Source organism: Anneissia japonica, unplaced genomic scaffold, assembly GCF_011630105.1.
Source record: "Anneissia japonica isolate Jap-2015-1 unplaced genomic scaffold, ASM1163010v1 scaffold514_len65802_cov208, whole genome shotgun sequence".
Taxonomy (NCBI): Eukaryota; Metazoa; Echinodermata; class Crinoidea; order Comatulida; family Comatulidae; genus Anneissia; species Anneissia japonica.
The window spans coordinates 22,435-23,834 of NW_022718959.1; positions in this window are offsets into that span (position 1 = coordinate 22,435).

The following is a 1,400-nucleotide window of genomic DNA, read 5'->3' on the forward strand; positions in this document are numbered from 1 at the left end:
ATTATAGATAGACCCACTCGTATAACTAAAACCTCTGCCTCTTTAATTGATCATATATATTGTAACTCACCTGTTCATAAATTCAAATCTGGTATACTCTACTGTGACATAACTGATCATTTACCGATATTTTGTATTTCTTGCAAAGATAAACCGTTTATATCAAGTAGATCTAAATATACATATACCAGAATAATCAACGACACTACTATTTATTCTTTATCATCTGAACTTATGGTTACTGACTGGTCTGAAATCCTTAATGCTTCAAACAAGACTGATGGAATGTATTACTTATTTTATACAAAATTTATGAATATTTATAATAAGCATGTAAAACTCCGCAAGAAAAGAACCAATATTCGTAAACAAAATAAACCATGGTTAACTAATGGGATTATTCATTCTATTAATACTAGAAGTAGATTATATAAAAAGTATATGAAATCTGGTAAAGAGATCGATAAAAAAAGGTACACTAATTTCAGAAATAAACTAACTAACATAATCCGCTTATCTTCTAGAAATTACTTCAAAAAACAATTCGATATTGACAGAAATAATATTAAGGCCACTTGGCAAACAATCAATTCCATGCTCGGCAGAAATACCAAATCTAAGTTTCCACATTACTTTATTAAAAATAATATGAAAATCACAGACCAGTCTAAAATTACTAATGAGTTTAATAAATACTTTTCAGAAATCGGCCATAAACTTTCTCAACCAATTAATATGTCATACATTAATTACTCAGCATTTCTTATTACTCACCTAATATTCATTCCTTATTTCTTACACCAGTGTCGGAGAAAGACATTATTGACATTACTGACTTATTCAAATCTAACAAAAGTCCAGGCGCCGATGATATTCATTCAGATGTTATTAAAAAAGTTTCTCCATTTATATGTAAACCATTGTGTCACATTTTTAACATTTAATTTCAGTCTGGTAAGTTTCCAAGTTCTCTAAAATTTGCAAAAATTATACTTATTTAAAAAAATAATGATCCCCACCAATTATAGACCTATAGCACTACTCCCTTGTTTTTCAAAAATTCTCGAAAAATTTATTTATAACAGATTATTAGCATTTTTTTCTAAGTATCAAATTTTACACACAAATCAATAGGGATTCAGGAAAGCACATGGTACAGATCTTGCGGTGCTCCACATGTACGAAAAATTAACCTCTTTACTTGCAAAAAAAATCACACAATCTATATTTTCTTGGATTTATCTAAGGCCTTTGACACCATAGATCATGATATTTTACTCTCAAAATTATCTAATTATGGTGTCAGAGGCCTTCCATTACAATTAATAAGAGATTATCTTACAGACAGACAACAATTTACCTCTATTAATTCATTTGATTCTAACTTATTACCTATAACC